Source organism: Ranitomeya variabilis, chromosome 5, assembly GCF_051348905.1.
Source record: "Ranitomeya variabilis isolate aRanVar5 chromosome 5, aRanVar5.hap1, whole genome shotgun sequence".
In the NCBI taxonomy this organism is placed as follows: domain Eukaryota; kingdom Metazoa; phylum Chordata; class Amphibia; order Anura; family Dendrobatidae; genus Ranitomeya; species Ranitomeya variabilis.
In genome coordinates this window covers 154132467-154151736 of record NC_135236.1, presented here as the reverse complement: position 1 = coordinate 154151736, position 19270 = coordinate 154132467, and the positions used below count along the sequence as shown (strand labels likewise).

The window sequence follows — 19270 nt, the reverse complement described above, 5'->3', positions numbered from 1 at the left end:
CACAGGGGCCCCAGGCAGCATATGGGGCCCCAGGCAGAGCACAGTGGTCCCAGGCAGAGCACAGGGGCCCCAGGCAGCTTATGGGGCCCCAGGCAGAGCACAGTGGCCCCAGGCAGAACATGGGGACCCAGGCAGAGCACAGTGGCCCCAGGCAGAGCACAGGGGCCCCAGGCAGAACATGGGGCCCCAGGCAGAGCACAGGGGCCCCAGGCAGAGCACAGGGGCCCCAAGCAGCATATGGGGCCCCAGGCAGAGCACAGGGGCCCCAGGCAGCATATGTCAAGAGCTGGTGAGTGCAGCCATTTTTTGTTCTTTCTTACTATTATTTATTAATTGTATTATTCTTACATTTGAATAAATAAAGTATATATGGATTCTAGACTCCCAATTCTTTAGAATCGGGCTGCCATCTAGTTAGATATATTTATGTACTGGACTTTTATGACAACAAAAATACCAAATATATTTGTTTATTTTTTAATCGCTTTATTTTTGAGGTGGAAAAAGCTGGGTGACTACAGATGAAACCAGACGTTTACATACACTATATAAAAAGACACATATGCATGTTTACTCAATATCTGACATGAAATCAGAATAAACCTTCCCGCTTTATGTCAGTTAGGATTACCATAATTATTAATATTTACCATATGCCAGAATATTGAGAGAGAGAGAATGTTTTAAGGCATTTTTATTACTTACTGCAAAGTTAAAAGTTTACAGACATTTAATTAGTATTTGGTACCATTGTCTTTAAACTGAATGAATTCGGACAAGTGTTTGGGATATCCTTCCACAAGCTTCTCACAATAGTTGTTCGGAGTTTGGGACCATTCCTCCTGACAAAACTGGTGTAACTGATCCAGGTTTGTAGGTCGCCTTGCTCGCACCTGCCTTTTCAGCTTTGCCCAAAATATTTTCAATAGGATTGAGATCAGGTCTTTTTGATGGCCTCTCCAAAACATTGACTTTGTTATCCTTAACCCATCGGAACACATCAGAGGAGAGAGAAATTAAATGGAAAATCAGACTTTTTTTTTGCAGTCGCCGTTATACTATTAATAACAACGATCGCAATACCGACGTGCATCATGTTCTCTGGGCTCTCAGCTACTCCCAGTAGCCAAGACGCTGGAGAAATTCTGACTCTTGGGGGCGCTATACCCTTAAACCTCAGCGCCATTAAAAAGCATTGCTGTGGTTTAAGTACCCTTAACTGCCGCTGTTAAAAGGCATATCGGTGGTCCTTAAGGGGTTAAGCCACTTTGTTAGCATTTTGGCAGTATGCTTCAGGTCATTGTCCATTTAGAAGACCCATTTCCGCCTAAGCTTTAACTACTTGGCTGATGTCTTGAGATGTTGCTTCAGTATTGCCACATCATCTTCTTTTCTCATGATGTCATCTATTTTGTGAAGTGCACCAGTCCCTCCTACAGAAAAACAATCCCACAACATGAATCTGCCACCACTGTGTTTCACAGATGGGATGATGTTCTTAGACGTCCAAGCTTCTCCCTTTTCCCTCCAAATGTAGCGATGATCATTATGCCCAGAAAAGTTCAATTTTAGTTTTATCAGACCACAGGACATATATCCAAAAATAAGGTCTGTGTTCCTGTGTGCATTTGCAAACATTGATCTGACTTTTTTGTGTTTCTTTTGGAGTAATGTCATCTTCCTGGCAGAGTGGCATTTCAGCCCATGTTGATACAGTACTCGTTTCACTGTGGATATTGAAACAATCTTACCTGCTTCTGCCATCTTCATAAAATATTTTGCTTTTGTCCTTGGGTTGATATGCACATGTCAGACCAAAGTACGATCATCTCTGGGACGCAGAACCCATCTCCTTCCTGAGTGGCATGATGGCTGGACATTCCTATCTTGTTTGTACTTGCGTATAAATGTTTGTACAGATAAATGAGGCACCTTCAGGTATCTTGAAATTGTATCCAAGGATGAGCCAGACTTGTGTGTTATGATCCTTAGTGGTTGAGGATCACGAATTACTCCAGCTAAGTAACAAACATAGGACAAGCTCTAGGGAGGTGGCAAACTGGACTAAACGCAAATCTGAACCTATCCAAACACACTAGAAGTAGCCGGTGAACGTGCCTAAAAAATCCTAGACGTCTCGAGCCAGCCTGAGGAACTAACTACCCCTAGAGAGAAAGAAAGACCTCTCTTGCCTCCAGAGAAATAATCCCCAAAGATATAGAAGCCCCCAACGAATAATAACGGTGAGGTAAGAGGAAGGCACATACACAGGGGTGAAAACAGATTCAGAAAATGAGGCCCACTAATACTAGATTGCAGAAAATAGTAAGGGGTCTGTGCGGTCAGTAAAAAACCCTAACAAAATATCCACACTGAGATTTCAAGAACCCCCGCACCAACTAACGGTGTGGGGGGAGAAACTCAGTCCCCTAGAGCAACCAGCAAGCGAGGAGATCACATCTTAGCAAGCTGGACAAGAAACATGATGAATGCTGATAATCAAAAAATGAACGGACAAAAACTTAGCTAGTCTTGGAGAGGCTGGGAGCAAGGTAATCACAAGGAATCTGAAGAGCACTGAATACATTGATAGCAGGCAAGGAACTGAGTATCCAGGTGAGTTAAATAGGAAACGAACCAAGGATAACGAACCAGCTGATGCAGCCAACCTGCAGAAGACAACACTACACAGTACCGCTTGTGACCACTAGAGGGAGCCTAAAAATAGAGTTCACAACAGTACCCCCCCCTTGAGGAGAGGTCACCGAACCCTCATCAAGACCCCCAGGGCGATCAGGATGAGCCGCGTGGAAGGCACAAACCAAATCGGCCGCATGAACATCAGAGGCGACAACCCAGGAATTATCCTCCTGACCATAGCCCTTCCACTTCACCAAATACTGAAGCCTCCGTCTAGAGATACGAGAATCCAAAGTAACAGACAAAATAAAAAGTCGGTGAACGTGCCTAAAAAATCCTAGACGTCTCGAGCCAGCCTGAGGAACTAACTACCCCTAGAGAGAAAGAAAGACCTCTCTTGCCTCCAGAGAAATAATCCCCAAAGATATAGAAGCCCCCAACGAATAATAACGGTGAGGTAAGAGGAAGGCACATACACAGGGGTGAAAACAGATTCAGCAAATGAGGCCCACTAATACTAGATAGCAGAAAATAGTAAGGGGTCTGTGCGGTCAGTAAAAAACCCTAACAAAATATCCACACTGAGATTTCAAGAACCCCAGCACCAACTAACGGTGTGGGGGGAGAAACTCAGTCCCCTAGAGCAACCAGCAAGCGAGGAGATCACATCTTAGCAAGCTGGACAAGAAACATGATGAATGCTGATAATCAAAAAATGAACGGACAAAAACTTAGCTTGTCTTGGAGAGGCTGGGAGCAAGGTAATCACAAGGAATCTGAAGAGCACTGAATACATTGATAGCAGGCAAGGAACTGAGTATCCAGGTGAGTTAAATAGGAAACGAACCAAGGATAACGAACCAGCTGATGCAGCCAACCTGCAGAAGACAACACTACACAGTACCGCTTGGGACCACTAGAGGGGGCCTAAAAATAGAGTTCACAACACTTGTGCAAGTCCACAATTCTCTTCCTGATATCTTGTCTGATTTCTTGAGACTTTCTCATGATGCTAAACAAAGAAGCAGTGTGTTAAACTTTTGACTTTGCAGTAATAAATATTCCTTAAAACATTCTCTCTCTTTCTCTCTCTCTCATTAAGCCTGCATTTGACAAATATTAATAATTATGGTAATCCTAATTGACCCAAAACAGGAAAGGATTATTCTGATTTCATGTCAGATATTGAGAAAAACATGCATATGTGTCTTTTTATATAGTGTATGTAAACTTCTGGCTTCAGCTGTACATATATATATATATATATATATATATATATATATATATATATATATATATATATATATAGTGACAGGGTCGCTGTATGTCAGGGGAGATATGTGTCACGAAGGTTGCTATCTTCCATGATGTGAAACCCTTAGAGTTTCTCTCAGCATGCTATGTGCTGAGGGGGTTAACCAGCCATTACAGGGGTTTGGGTTTATTGTGAGTACATGTAAGAGATGGGCAAGATGCCTACTCACCATATCTCCACCTCAAGGGTGTAATTGTGGATGTTTAATGTCCAGCTACTGTGTTTTTTTTCCCTGTTGTGTGTGTTTGGGAGGAAAGTCTTCAGACAATAGCTCCTCAGGGAACTAATCTCACTGAAGTTTATAACGTTAAGTGGTGAAAATAAAAAATCACATTTTGCCCACAAAAATGAAACTTTAGCCCCATTTTTTCATTTTCACAAGTGCATCAAGAGAAATTGCACCAAGTAGTTTGTTGTGCAATTTCTCCTGAGTACGCCGATAACCCATATTTTGGGTAAAACTACTGTTTGGGCGCACAGCAGGGCTCGAAAGGAAAGGAGCACCATTTGACATTTTGAAAGCAAAATTTGCTGGAAGGATGCCATGTTGAATTTGGAGAGCCCCTGATGTGCCTAAACAGTGTAAGCCCCCACAAGTGACCCCATTTTGGAAACTAGACCCCTCAAAGAACTTATCTAGATGTGTGGTGAGCACCTTGAACCCCAAGGTACTTCACAGAAGTTTATAACATTGAGCTGTGAATAGAAATAAAATCACATTTTTCCCATAAAAATATTTTTAAACCCAAATTCTTTATTTTCACAAGGTAACAGGAGAAAATGGACCCCAAAATCTATTTTGGAATTTCTCCTGAGTCCGCCGATTCCCCATATATGGGGAAAAATAACAGTTGGGCGCACAGCAGGGCTCAGAAAGGAAGGCGTGACATTTTGGAATGCATACTTTGATGGAATTGTCTGCCAGTGGCATGTTGCATTTGGAAAGCTCCTGATGTGTCTAAACAGTGGAAATCCCCCACAATTGACTACACTTTGGAAACTAGACCCCTCAAGGAATTTATCTAGATCTTTGGTGAGCACCTTGAATCCACAGGTGCTTCACAGAATTTTATGATGTTGACCTGTGAAAATGAGAAAAAATAATTTTTTCCTCAAAAATGTTTTAGCACCAAAATTTGTTGTGCAATTTCTCCTGATTACACCGATACCCCATATGTGGTTTAAAACTACTTTTGAGGCACATTGCTAAGCTTAGAAAGGAAGGAGTGCCATATTGGAATTCAGATTTTGCTGGACTGGTTAGAGAGTGCTATGAGACATTGGCATAGCCCCTAAGGTGCCAGATCTCATTTTACAAACTACACATCTCAAAGAACTCCTGTAAGGGTGTAGTATTCATTTTGACACCACAGGTGTATCACAGAATGTTATACCCCACTGGGCAGTAAATAAAAAATAATTACATTTTTACCACCCAAATTTTGCTTTAGCCCCATATTTTACATTTTCACACTGGGAAATGGCTGAATATGGCCCCAAAATGTGTCCTACAATTTCTGCTGAATGTAGAAATACCCCATATGTGTCTGTATAGTACTGCTTAGCCATTTGGAGGGATGGAGTGCTATTTGCCTCCTGGAGCACAGAATTTCCTAGAATAGTTTGCGGACTCCATATACAGAAGCCCTATGTGCTAGAAGAGCAGAATCCTCCCTCAAGTTAACCTATTTTAGAAATTATACCCCTTTTGGAAGTTATCTGCAGGTGTAGTGACAATTTTGATGTCATTAATGTTTTCCAGAAACAATCAGCAGTGGATGTTGCTGAATGAAAATTGTAAACTGTCATTGTAGTGCCCAGAATGTTATAGTCCCCAGTACGTTGTAGTGCCCAGTACATTGTAGTGCCCAGTACATTGTAGTCACCACTACGCTGTAGCCCACAGTATGCTTCTGAAAAAATGCACTTCTTAATTAGGTGGGCTCTCATCGCTACAGAAATACCAAACATGTGGATGCGCAATGAGGTTTAGGCACATTGGGGCTCAGAAGGGAGGGGGGCATTTGGATTTGAGAGCGCAGAATTTGCTGGATTTCTTTTGGGGAGCAAGGAGTCTTAGCACTTTTCCAAAGCCTTTGTACTACCAGTAGCATGGATGCCCCCTATATGTCCATTAACAGATGACAGACCTAAGTGAGGAGTGGACCTGATTTTTTTTGTGGATTTAGTTAAAGTTTTTATTGGAAACATTTTACATAACATTTGGGATCATATTTATACAATCTAACACAGCCGGCATCCGCCTATGAACCAGTCTCAGCTCCTGGGGCAACTTCACACTTTTCTTAGCAGGATATGACAAAACTGTACCTCATAGTTCATCAACGAGTTAAAGCTTTCAGTTTTTTTTTTCCATTTTAGCTGGATGACTAGTAGACATGTGATCTCAGCGTCTGATTTCCGATTTTGAAATGAAAAATCTTTATAAAAGTTCAACCCCCATTTTACATGTCTACATACTATTTCTTGTTACAGATGATAACAAAAAAATATTGACTTTCATCTTGAATTTTACCTGCCTGCCCACAATAGTTGCATATTGATTTGACCCAATTTCACTGTGATGATTCATTATACTAAAACCTTTTTTTGCTGGGATATTAAATGTTCGCTGTCTGCGAATTCTGCCGGATATACAGCTAATGTTAAATAAAGTCATCTTAATATAAATATTGCGTAACCGCAATTGTTAATTTTCACATTAAGTTCCATGTTCACGTCCTGCTCGGTGTACTGTGCATTATCCGTTCTCTCTTTAACTTAAAAGTCACCACATCTGTCATGTTAGCAATCCGCCTCCCCCTCCCTCCATCTGCTTCTCCAGTCCCTGCCTCCCCTGAGCCTCAGTGCTTGTTTTATTTGTGTGCCATACAGGCTGATGGACTCTTCCATTGCTCGTATCCCGGTGATGCCTGGATATGCTGCTACACTGGGATGATCGGCTTGGTTCTCGAGAGCTGTACACTTAATCTTAGGCTTGCGATCTGCTCGGGGCACGGAACCCTCTGAAGGACCTCTCTCAATGGCACCTCAATAATAGAGGTGGATTTCCAAGAACTGTGGAATTCATTACTCGTTACATCCGGTAGGAATCACATCTTCTCTGTATCTGATTTTTTATATAATCAGGTAATTTTAATAAATACGCTTGGCCTGGTTCACTAAGCTTCTTGGGCAGCGCCATGTAGTTTGCTGATTTGTTTCTCGGTTAACTAGAAATAATACATACACTTCTTACAGGAAAGATTAATAGGAAGGGTATTTTATTTGATCCCGGGAGTAATGATTTGTTTTTTTATGTTTATGCATTACTGTACTTTGCGTATGTATGCTGTATACAGTATTTATTATCATATGGGTGCAGGAATATCATAATGTTGGCGCCCATATGGGTACCAGACCATAAATATATTATATTGTAAATGTGGTAGTTGTATAATAAGGTCAGTAGTATAAAGTGTTAATCACAGGTCTCTGGTACAATGTGTGCACTGCTGGAAGTATATGTAGGAGAAACACACATTGAGAAATCACTTCTTCGTTCCTGGGCTTTGTGGGGTAATGTTTCAAAACAGTCCATCCTCCAAAAATAAAATAACGAGAAGGACCATCTTGTATTATGTATGTACTGTACATCAGCCTCAAGCTATCCCTTCTGAGAAGATCCACTTACAATGTCTTTTTTTTGTATTAGTCCTTCTTAGGTACTGGGCATTGTGGGGTAATGATTATAAATACTGCAACCTCCCCCCCCCAAAAAAAAAGAGCGAAGAGCATCCCCTTATCCGGAGCTGATTTTCTATCAGATGTTTTGAGGACCACCATATATTATGCATATGCACCATCTTCAAGCCACCCCTCCCTAGAAGATCCATTTACAATGCAATTTTGGTGGCTTTGATCCTCCTTAGGTCTTGGGCATTGTGGGGTAATGTTTATATATAGTGTAACCTTCAAAAAAAAAAGAGGCATCCTCTTATCCGAAACTGATTTTCTATAAGATGTTTTGAGGACCACCATAACACAGATTATGTATACTCGCCATCTTCAAGCCACCCCTCCATAGAAGATCAATTTACAATGCAATTTTTTGGTGATTGTCTCAAAAGATTTGGGCACAATTACATTTATTCCAACTTCTTTATTAAATGATCCGTCCTCCCTTGGACCAGTAACTACAATGCCCAAGACACACAATTTCCGGTAGATTGTATCTTGCTGTAACCTTGGCATAGTAATATTACCTGGCATCCACTTATCTGGGAAGATGCTGCCTGTACATAATCTCATATTGAAATGCTGTCTGGCTATGTGTGCTGATCAGATTTACGAGAATTACTTCTTTTTTTTGCATTTATGGATTAAATTTTAACTCCTTTTATAACAGGTTTGACTGAAATTCTGTATTATTCCGTTATTAATTTCAATATGCATAATAGATAACAGGAGAGTTCACAGTTATAAAGGCAATTAGAAATCAGTATGTCCCATCTAATAATATCACTGTCAATATTTGGACTATTTGACCAATATGTAGACCAACCAGTCAGTGTTCTTAAAAGAAAGTGATACTATTTAGTGCAAGTGAAAGAATGGCGCAGACTTTGGAAAACCTCAGTGTGACTTGGGGTTTGTTCACGTTTTTTTGCTGCTTTTTTTCCGAGGACGTGTTTTACAGTGTCAGCAAAGGGAATGAGATTTCTGTGTCATGGTAATTCTTTCATTGTTTCTGCTACATTTTTCACCCATTCAAATGACAGGGGAAAAAAAACGTAAGTAAAAACACATAAAAAACGCACACAAACTACTTTTTTCCTGCCATCACTCTGGTTTTAGCAGTAGAGAATTCTGCTGCAAATTTGAAACGTGTGCACATACCCCAGCTGGAGTTTTTTCATGTGTTACTTTTTCAGTGTATTCCTAATACATTAAAATAAAAGCTGGAACATTATTAGACAGATCATCAAAGCAATCTTCTGTACATTGTGCTAGCTGCAGAATAATATATTGGGAAGGATGTATTGGAGAAGTATCTCAGTTCTGAAATCTCAATTCCTGTACATTGGTATTGCCAATAAATACCTTTACATCTAGAAAATGTTTTTTTGTGTTATATACTGACTCTGAGTAACCCTACATGTGACTGATAGAGGTTTATAGCATCTGTTCACATCCTGTATATCATATATCACTGGCCTACGGTTTGAAGGGTATTTCTATCACTGAATATTCCAGATAGGATATGCCATAGCATTCTGAAGGTTGGAGGTCTGACATCTGTGACCTCTGCTTATCTGGAGGCCTAGAGTATTGCTGCACAGGGAAAAAATGTAAGGGAAGCTGCAGCACTAACAGGGGTTTTCTTATCATCTCAAATGGCTAAAATTTCAAAGTTCTTGTGAAATCAAGAAACTTTGCTGTTTACTTAATAAAAAACCTCTACATTCTCAAGAATGGATGACATTTTATTTTTTGTGTACTTCTTATTATCTAGGTTTTCACCGCTATTGTGACCATTTTCCTATGCAAGGAGTGCAGCACTTACAAGCTCTTTGCTATAGAGCTTGCTAATGCTGATCTGAAACTGACCAGATCGCTGTATACAGCCAAATCTCCTCTAATGCTATAGAGGTAAAGCTGCATCAGAAATGTTTGGGCCAACAGTATATCTATACCGCTGGTCTGAACTGTCAATCAATCATGAGTGAACCGCCCCCCAGTTAGCCGGGACGAAGGCGAGTGGTGCATTGCTATTCAACATGGGACAACTCTTAACTGGTGCTGCTCCCCTTCATTTTAAGGATTGGTTGGGGTCCAGGCAAGTTATATAATATCATCAATCAACCTTATACTGGTATACTGCTTTAGACATTCATAATGGACAAATGAATGCCTTTAAAATGGGATTCATGTGTATCTGCTGTTGGGGCCATTGACTTTATTGAAGCAGAAGGAGTTATTTTATGCGCTGTCTGAAATAATTTTCTTCAGTTTCCACCTTCTGGAGGCCGGCACGAAAACATAATCGACTGCATTTTTATCCCCACCTCAAAAAAGACCGAAACGGCAGTAAATAAGGTCAAAGCACAAAGTGACTCTCAACTTCACTAACGTTAATAGCACCGTCGGCAGATACATCTAACGCCTGAATCATCTTTAGCAGAGGTGCAGATGGAAGCCTCTACCGAACCGTGTAGTAAAAATGTGATGTGATCCTAGCCTTACAAGAGAATTTTCCAAACTACTGTTCATTTTTCAGGTTTCACTTGTTTTATTTTTTCAATGCATCATTTATTTATATTAAAAAACACACAAAAAACATCAGTCTTACACTCACTAAGCCTAAAATGGGATTGATAATTTTTGTTCTGTACATATCACTTCTCAGCATTCATCTCATCATCACAGCCATGATTACAATAAAGGATAAAGCATAGGGTCCATCATTCACAATCGGTGATGATCACATTTCACCCTCTCCACCTCCCTGCATGGTGACCTCCGCACAGACCAGAGAGCATGCCTAGAAAACTGCCGTATAATTTAATCAGGTTCATCCTGTCTGTTGCTGTTAGGGTCCATGTGGCAGCTGTCAGGAATATCTCTTAATACTGTTAATATATGCTCAGGAACGATGGCTGGCCTCATTCATGCAAGGAAGATGTGATAAAAAGTCTGAAATAGGAAATTAAGAACAAATACATATTTTTTCAGATTTTTATGAAAAAAAATAATACAGGTAACGTCTCCGGTGTATTTTGGTCAGTGTGCTGTCCGTGCGGAATAATTTGCTAACTGCACTAGTCTGCACCATGTTGCGAATCAGAGTAGTTCGTGTAATACATGACACTCATCAATGACGAGTAGTGTTGAGCATTCCGATACCGCAAGTATCGGGTATCGGCCGATACTTGCGGTATCGGAATTCCGATACCGGGATTCCGATACTTGCCGCGTATCGGATACCGGAATCGGAAGTTCTAAGATTCAAAAAGCAGAAATTCAGCCAATGAGATTGATTCCAAGTGTGGGCACATCCTGTTTAGCATGGAGGGCATGAAACTACTGGCAAGGCTGTGATTGGCTGGTGTAATGATGTCATGATGCAGTTTAAAAGTCGCTGGCGCCATTTTGCGATCACTCTGCTGTGAATTCAGTTAGTGACAGGACGCTGTTTGCTGACTGAGGGACAGTTTAGAGATAGCGATTTGCTTCTTTGTGCTTTCCAAAGGCTAATTTAGCAACCGCTGTGTTCACCTACTATTCACCTTGCTTTAGCCTTGTAGCGCTGTTTTCACAGCGATCTGCAGGGTCTGTGTGTGTGTGTGTGTGAGTGCAGCCCAGTCTCCAGTCTGAGTGCAGCCACATAGGCCATCCATAGTTGGTTGTATTCAGTTCAGGGAGGGTGGTTCATTGCCTCATACTGTTCCTTTTTTTTTTTTTTTTCCCAAGTAGTGTAGTCTGCTGCTAATTTATTCAAAAAAATCCTATTAGTGTCTTTCCACCCGTCTCCAGCTAATTTGTGGAAAAACACTACATAGGATAAAGTAGAGGAGGGTTTTTGGGCCTTGCAGCGCCGTTTACGGCTGTCTGCACGGTCTCCGTGTGACTGCAGCTCGCCCTGTAATCTGTGAGCAGCTGTAGCCTGGTTGTCTCCAGCTCAGGGTTTTTCACTGCGTCATACCGCCAAATCAATTTTCTTTTTTTTCAAAGTAGTGTAGTCTGCTGCTAATTAATTTTAAAAAATCCTATTAGTGTCTTTCCACCCGTCTCCAGCTAATTTGTGGAAAAACACTACATAGGATAAAGTAGAGGAGGGTTTTTGGGCCTTGCAGCGCCGTTTACGGCTGTCTGCACGGTCTCCGTGTGACTGCAGCTCGCCCTGTAATCTGTGAGCAGCTGTAGCCTGGTTGTCTCCAGCTCAGGGTTTTTCACTGCGTCATACCGCCAAATCAATTTTCTTTTTTTTCAAAGTAGTGTAGTCTGCTGCTAATTAATTTAAAAAAATCCTATTAGTGTCTTTCCACCCGTCTCCAGCTAATTTGTGGAAAAACACTACATAGGATAAAGTAGAGGAGGGTTTTTGGGCCTTGCAGCGCCGTTTACGGCTGTCTGCACGGTCTCCGTGTGACTGCAGCTCGCCCTGTAATCTGTGAGCAGCTATAGCCTGGTTGTCTCCAGCTCAGGGTTTTTCACTGCGTCATACTGCCAAATCAATTTTCTTTTTTTTCAAAGTAGTGTAGTCTGCTGCTAATTAATTTAAAAAAATCCTATTAGTGTCTTTCCACCCGTCTCCAGCTAATTTGTGGAAAAACACTACATAGGATAAAGTAGAGGAGGGTTTTTGGGCCTTGCAGCGCCGTTTACGGCTGTCTGCACGGTCTCCGTGTGACTGCAGCTCGCCCTGTAATCTGTGAGCAGCTATAGCCTGGTTGTCTCCAGCTCAGGGTTTTTCACTGCGTCATACCGCCAAATCAATTTTCTTTTTTTTCCAAATAGTGTAGTCTGCTGCTAATTTATTCAAAAAAATCCTATTAGTGTCTTTCCACCCGTCTCCAGCTAATTTGTGGAAAAACACTACATAGGATAAAGTAGAGGAGGGTTTTTGGGCCTTGTAGCGCCGTTTACGTCTGTCTGCACGGTCTCCGTGTGATTGCAGCTCTATCTGTTGTCAGTTCAGCCCCCAAAAAATAAATAAATAATAAAGTTCACCAAACACACCAGTTACACCACTTTACATTTCTGTAGGCCACATTAGCTCATATTAAAGTCTAGTCCACACTTTAGATAATTAGTGCTTCTTATACCTGTTAGGAGGAGTTGCTCAGGAATAAGCACACAAATCCGTTAGTACTTTTCTGCTTATCTTTATCAGTCAACCAAGATGAAGAAGGCAGTGAGTAAGGCACGGGGGCGTGGGAGCCGTCGCGGAGCAGGGAGGGGACGTGGGGATTCTGTGCCTGCTGCGGGCACCGGTGACTCATCAGCACCCACTTTCACCAGGCAACAGTCGTTCATGCGAAGCTTTGTGTCCGAGCGCCGTACACCGCTGCTGCGTGAAGAACAAATTGAAGCTGTTGTCGGATGGATGGCAGCTAATGCATCAACTTCCATTAGTGCCACATCCTCTCAGACACAGAGCACTGGAGAGCAGCCATCTGTCTCTTCACCACCTGCCAAATTGCCCAGGCAGACAGAGAGCCCAGGACAGGAGCCGTCTCTACTTCTGTTCTCTGAATCTCTTGGCTTGGAAACAGGGGGCCAGCCAAGCAGCATTGGAGAAATGGAAGAAGAGGCAGGGTGCAGTGATGCCCAACAGCTTTTTCTGTCTTCCTCTGAAGAGGCGGGTGGGCCAGTGGCTCCGGTCACCACATCGCAGGCCGCATCAGCTGATGATGACACTCAGGTGCCACTTACTGGTGCGTGCTCTGCTGCTGAGACTACCCAGGAGGAGCAGTTGGGGGCAGAGGGTAGTGTAGATGATGAGGTCCTCGACCCATCTTGGCGTGAGGGACAGGAAGGTGGTGGGAGCAGCTCTGAGGAAGAGATTCCCCGTACGGCCCAAAGAGGGAGAGGGAGGGGGAAGACTGCGGATCCTGCAGCCTCCGCTTTGGCACCCGTTAGGAGCATGTCTCTTCCAAAAGCCAAAAAGGGCGCTCCCAAGACTTGCAGTGCCTGGTCCTTTTTTGACACAGTTGCAGATGACATTTGCTATGTCAGATGCAACGTGTGTCATCAAAAAGTCAAAAGAGGGAAAAATGTCAGCAACCTCAATACCTCCAACATGTGGAAACATGTGCGCAACAGGCACCCGGCGGAGTTAGAAAAACACACTGAAGAGGTAGGCCAACCAACAGCGGCAGCTACCACCTCTTCAGCTCGTGTTGCCTCTTCCTCTACCTCACACGCAGCTGGTTCGGCGTCCTCCCAGGATCGCCGTGGAAGAACCTCTGCCCCTGTTGTCCAGAGACCCGCTGTAATTCCACCCGCAGCGCCACTTTCCCAGTCATCCACACACTCCCAGCCCAGTCTACAGCCATCGGTAGTACAGGCATGGGAGAAAAGGCGGCCTTTCTCGTCAAACCACCCACGAGCACAGGCTCTGACTGCAGGCATTGCCAAACTTCTGTCACTGGAAATGCTGTCATTCAGGCTGGTGGAGACTGACAGCTTCCGTGACTTGATGTCATTGGCAGTCCCACAGTACAATGTGCCCAGCCGCTTTTACTTCAGCAGGCAAGCCGTCCCTGCCCTGCAGAAGCATGTGGAGGGACACATAAAACACGCGCTACTGAACGCCGTCAGTAGCAAGGTCCACCTCACCACCGATGCGTGGACCAGTCAACATGGACAGGGGCGATACCTTTCCCTCACTGCCCATTGGGTTAATGTCGTTGAGCCGGGTACAGACCGTGCGAGTGGCGCAGGACGTGTCCTGCCCACTCCAAGGATTGCAGGAATCCATTCTGTACGCATTGACTCCTCCTCTTACACCAGTTCCTCAGAATCATCGCTGCAGGAGCCGTCACAGTCCACCTCCACATGGACCCGTGATGAACGTGTACCTGTTACGACCGACATGAGCACAGCCGTGGCCAAACGTCAAGAGGCCGTCTTGAAATTAATTTTCTTGGGGAATCGTAGCCACACAGCGCAGGAGCTCTGGAATGCCATCAAGCAGGAGAGCGATGTGTGGTTTGTGCCAGCGAATCTCCAGCCAGGCATGGTAGTGTGTGATAATGGCCGAAATCTGGTGGCAGCTCTGGGCCTCGGCAACCTCACTCACATCCCATGTCTGGCACATGTGCTCAATTTGGTCGTGCAGAGCTTTTTGAGGGACTATCCGGATCTTGATGCACTGCTGCACAAGGTCCGCCTAGAGTGTGCTCACTTGCGGCGTTCCAGCACGGCAAAAGCGCGCATTGCGGCTCTGCAGCGCCGACACCGCCTGCCGGAACATCGCATCATATGTGACCTACCTACCAGGTGGAATTCCACGTTACATATGTTGGAGCGGTTGTGTGAGCAGCAGCAAGCTGTAATGGAGTACCAGCTGCTTCAGGCGCAAAAAAGTCGCAGTCAGCGCCGTACAGACTTCACAACCACAGAGTGGGCCACTATGAATGACGTCTGCCAGGTTTTGCGTCCCTTTGATTATTCCACGCGGATGGCGAGTGCAGATGATGCACTAGTCAGCATGACTGTCCCCCTTATCTGCCTGCTTGAAAAATCACTGCAAGCGCTAAGGGATGATGTTGTGGAAGAGGTGGAGGATGAGGATTCACCATTTCCATCATCTTCTGGACAGTCAGCGCCACGTGGTTCCTCACAAACGCGTAGGCAGGGGACCGTTTGTGAGGAGGATGAGGAGGAGTCAATGGAGGAGGAAGACATCCGTCCAGAGGAGGGAGTTACACAATTGTCCAGTACTCAGTGTGTACAGCGAGGGTGGGGTGATGACGAGCGGGCAGAGATCACGCCTCCAGCAGGGGACAGCGTTTCTTGGGCAGTTGGCAGTCTGCAGCACATGGTGGATTACATGCTGCAGTGCCTGAGAAACGACCGCCGCATCGCCCACATTCTCAACATGTCTGATTATTGGGTGTTCACCCTCCTCGATCCTCGCTACCGGGACAACGTAGAAAGCCTCATCACACCGTTGAACCGGGAGCGAAAAATGCGGGAGTACCAAGACACACTGGTCAATTCCATCATCTTCTCCATTCCAACTGAGAGAAGTGCTGCTAGTGCATTCCAAAGCAGCTCAGTGCGTCCAGGCCGTGGTGGAGGCTCTGCACAAAGAGGGAGCAGAAGCAGTGCCTCTGCCCAAGGCAAGACCAGTATGGCCGAACTGTGGCACAGTTTTCTGTGCCCGCCACAAAAGTCTACACCATCACAGACGGCTCCAGTCAGCAGGAGGCAACGGTTCCGTCAGATGGTGACAGACTACATGTCTTGCCCTCTTGCTGTACTCCCAGACGGCTCTTCCCCTTTCAAGTTTTGGGTCTCAAAGCTGGATACATGGCCAGAGCTAAGCCAGTATGCATTGGAGGTGCTGTCTTGCCCTGCGGCCAGTGTATTATCGGAACGTGTCTTTAGTGCTGCAGGTGGTGTACTAACTGACCGTCGCATGCGACTATCCTCCGATAACGTTGACCGGCTTACTTTCCTGAAAATGAACAAGGCCTGGATCTCGCCGGAATTTGCCACTCCTCCTCCTGATTGAATAATTAGGTCACTGTATACGTTATCCAGGTCTCCTGTTGTGTTCATCTTTCTACCACCTGAACTTAAATTCCTGGGCTCCAACACCGCCAGTTGAGGCTCAGACGTGCCGTCTGCACAGTCAAAACATACGACCCAGTGTTATTGGGTTTCAGTAACGTCAGCTGATCCCCAGCTGTGTAGCCGGCAATGTGTCATGCGACCGCCACGCTGACACAACAACTGAAATGTAAGGGAATCTGTCCCCCCCCCCCCAAGGCGTTTGTTACTGAAAGAGCCACCTTGTGCAGCAGTAATGCTGCCCAAGGAAAAGGTAGCTATTTTTGTTTAGCTCCTTGCACACGCAGAACTTAACACTTATAAAATGTGTCCACTGATACCGTAAAACCGTCCCGGAGGTGGGACTTTCCTTCGTAATGTGACGCAGCCCAGCCGTCATTCCTACCCCCCCGGCGCCGCGCACCGGCTCCTCAGCGTTGTTTTATTCCGTCCAGGAGCCTGCGCTGTTATGTTATCCCGTGGCCAGGCACACTTAGCGCTGCCCGTCTTCTGGCATCATTTGGTGTCTGGATGGCTGCGCCTGTGCGGCCGCGCTGGCAGAGAGCCCGCCTCGCAGTGTCTTCTGATTTAATCCCACTGGGGGCCTGGGATCCATGGACATGCGCAGTGCATATCTGAACCTCCACCTCTCACTCATTTCCCTATGGCTTCTTCAGACTGTTCGGTGTCAGCTGGTCCCTAACAGCATGCCACGGCCGTGACACCGCACAGTCTGAAGAAGCCATAGGGAGATGAGTGAGAGGTGGAGGTTCAGATATGCACTGCGCATGTCCATGGATCCCAGGCCCCCAGTGGGATTAAATCAGAAGACACTGCGAGGCGGGCTCTCTGCCAGCGCGGCCGCACAGGCGCAGCCATCCAGACACCAAATGATGCCAGAAGACGGGCAGCGCTAAGTGTGCCTGGCCACGGGATAACATAACAGCGCAGGCTCCTGGACGGAATAAAACAACGCTGAGGAGCCGGTGCGCGGCGCCGGGGGGGTAGGAATGACGGCTGGGCTGCGTCACATTACGAAGGAAAGTCCCACCTCCGGGACGGTTTTACGGTTGCAGGGGACACATTTTATAAGTGTTTAGTTCTGTGTTTGCAAGGAGCATGATGAAAAGAGCCACCTTTTCCTTTTGCATCTTTTGTGCTGCACAAGCTGGCTCTTTCAGCTACAAACGCCTTGGGGGGGGGTTAAAGGTTCCCTTTCGACTTTCTCAGGCTTCGGCCTACATTGTGTTCCTCTGCTTTTCCACCTGTCCCTGGGCTCCAACACCGCTAGTTGTTGCCTGGTAGTGCTGTACGCACAGTCCCAACAGTCGCTCCTCTGTTATTGGGGTTCAGTAACGTCAGCTGTTCCCCTGCTGTGTGTGTGGCAATCCCTCCTACCTCCTCCAACCTCCTCCTCCTCCACCTGTCCCTGGGCTCCAACACCGCCAGTTGCCGTCCAGAAGTGCTGTACGCACAGTCAACAGTCGCTCCTCTGTTATTGGGGTTCAGTAACGTCAGCTGTTCCCCTGCTGTGTGTGTGGCAATCCCTCCTACCTCCTCCAACCTCCTCCTCCTCCACCTGTCCCTGGGCTCCAACACCGCCAGTTGCCGTCCAGAAGTGCTGTACGCACAGTCAACAGTCCCTCCTCTGTTATTGGGGTTCAGTAACGTCAGCTGTTCCCCTGCTGTGTGTGTGGCAATCCCTCCTACCTCCTCCTACCTCCTCCTCCTCCACCTGCCCCTGGGCTCCAACACCGCCAGTTGCCGTCCAGAAGTGCTGTACGCACAGTCAACAGTCCCTCCTCTGTTATTGGGGTTCAGTAACGTCAGCTGTTCCCCTGCTGTGTGTGTGGCAATCCCTCCTACCTCCTCCTACCTCCTCCAACCTCCTCCTCCTCCACCTGTCCCTGGGCTCCAACACCGCCAGTTGCCGTCCAGAAGTGCTGTACGCACAGTCAACAGTCGCTCCTCTGTTATTGGGGTTCAGTAACGTCAGCTGTTCCCCTGCTGTGTGTGTGGCAATCCCTCCTACCTCCTCCAACCTCCTCCAACCTCCTCCTCCACCTGTCCCTGGGCTCCAACACCGCCAGTTGCCGTCCAGAAGTGCTGTACGCACAGTCAACAGTCCCTCCTCTGTTATTGGGGTTCAGTAACGTCAGCTGTTCCCCTGCTGTGTGTGTGGCAATCCCTCCTACCTCCTCCTACCTCCTCCAACCTCCTCCTCCTCCACCTGTCCCTGGGCTCCAACACCGCCAGTTGCCGTCCAGAAGTGCTGTACGCACAGTCAACAGTCGCTCCTCTGTTATTGGGGTTCAGTAACGTCAGCTGTTCCCCTGCTGTGTGTGTGGCAATCCCTCCTACCTCCTCCAACCTCCTCCTCCTCCACCTGTCCCTGGGCTCCAACACCGCCAGTTGCCGTCCAGAAGTGCTGTACGCACAGTCAACAGTCGCTCCTCTGTTATTGGGGTTCAGTAACGTCAGCTGTTCCCCTGCTGTGTGTGTGGCAATCCCTCCTACCTCCTCCAACCTCCTCCTCCTCCACCTGTCCCTGGGCTCCAACACCGCCAGTTGCCGTCCAGAAGTGCTGTACGCACAGTCAACAGTCCCTCCTCTGTTATTGGGGTTCAGTAACGTCAGCTGTTCCCCTGCTGTGTGTGTGGCAATCCCTCCTACCTCCTCCAACCTCCTCCTCCTCCACCTGTCCCTGGGCTCCAACACCGCCAGTTGCCGTCCAGAAGTGCTGTACGCACAGTCAACAGTCCCTCCTCTGTTATTGGGGTTCAGTAACGTCAGCTGTTCCCCTGCTGTGTGTGTGGCAATCCCTCCTACCTCCTCCTACCTCCTCCAACCTCCTCCTCCTCCACCTGTCCCTGGGCTCCAACACCGCCAGTTGCCGTCCAGAGGTGCTGTACGCACAGTCAACAGTCGCTCCTCTGTTATTGGGGTTCAGTAACGTCAGCTGTTCCCCTGCTGTGTGTGTGGCAATCCCTCCTACCTCCTCCAACCTCCTCCAACCTCCTCCTCCACCTG

At 46.1% G+C, this 19270-nt stretch overlaps 1 protein-coding gene across 2 annotated transcripts in view; it reads left to right on the top strand.

The window, feature by feature from the left end:
- Positions 1 to 19270, top strand: part of SV2B (synaptic vesicle glycoprotein 2B) — a 263857-nt gene that overhangs the window by 87417 nt on the left and 157170 nt on the right. Inside the window, exon 1 of one of the 2 annotated variants that reach the window (XM_077263429.1) lies at positions 6822 to 7061. The exons of the other annotated variant lie outside the window; for it this stretch is intronic. The gene's annotated coding sequence lies outside the window, so the exon portion shown is untranslated. Of the gene's footprint in view, positions 1 to 6821; positions 7062 to 19270 lie in introns of those variants that run through there. 2 annotated transcript variants of the gene reach the window in all.